Source organism: Myotis davidii, unplaced genomic scaffold (assembly GCF_000327345.1).
Source record: "Myotis davidii unplaced genomic scaffold, ASM32734v1 scaffold718, whole genome shotgun sequence".
Taxonomy (NCBI): domain Eukaryota; kingdom Metazoa; phylum Chordata; class Mammalia; order Chiroptera; family Vespertilionidae; genus Myotis; species Myotis davidii.
The window spans coordinates 29,784-30,686 of record NW_006288950.1 but is presented as its reverse complement, the minus strand read 5'-3'; the positions used below and the strand labels follow the sequence as shown (position 1 = coordinate 30,686).

The 903-nt window shown below is 46.1% G+C and overlaps 1 protein-coding gene across 1 annotated transcript in view; it reads left to right on the top strand.

The window, feature by feature from the left end:
• Positions 1–903, top strand: part of LOC102759656 (zinc finger protein 546-like) — a 5,452-nt gene that overhangs the window by 730 nt on the left and 3,819 nt on the right. The window lies entirely within an intron of this gene.

Below are 903 nucleotides of genomic sequence, written 5' to 3'. Positions count from 1 at the left end.
AAAATTATGATGTGATGCTGGATGTGTTTGCAGCGGTATCATCTGTAGGTAAGACCTTCACATCTCTCCTAGTGTCCTGAAGTGATGTCCTCTCTTCATTTGTTTTCAAAACATAGCTTTCTCTCTCCCACAGCCAGACAGCCAGTCCTAGCGTTCTGCTGGTTTCTGCCTCTGTCTTTTCAAACATGCTGTGGCTGCCTATGCTGAGCTGTGTGGAGGGTCTTGACCAATGGACTCCATGAACATCCCTGACATGTTGCCCAAAAAGTGCAGAAAGTGTCTTGGAGTCTTACCGGCAACTTAATGGGTCCCATCTTCCTCTTCCTCTCCCTGGGAGGATGACAATATGCACAATCATTCACTTCTTCCCCCTTCCTCTAGGAAAGGTGCTTTATGGCAGCCTCTGCCAGGTTATGTTCTTCACTTACATGAACCAAGGGCTATTCTTGTAAGACCCTTCTCCAATTGTTGTTTGTAATATTACCTTAGCCTAGGCCAGAGCTGGCTGCTCTCCTCCGTTGTCTTTCAATAATACTTGGAATATTTAGGGTTTATGCATCGATAGAGTAGAAGATCAGGGAGAAGCCTGGTTATCTCAGAGGGTGAATATGCAAGATGGTGTCAGAATTGGTCTGGCCCTGCTGAGTGACAACTGGGTGGAAGATATGACATAATGGTGATGGTCAGATGGTACCAGGAACCAGTGAATTTCCAACAGTGTTTAATGGCAGGTGACACTGGCTACCCCCCATTTCTACCCTCTCTTTCCTATACTTGACATTTTGCTGACTTCCATTTCATCTGTGACGTCCTAGCATTTGGCACCTTCACCTTCGTTATTTTTTGGCATGACCTGTCCCTCTGCACTGCTCTCTGTGCAGTATTCTCCTACATGTACCTGCA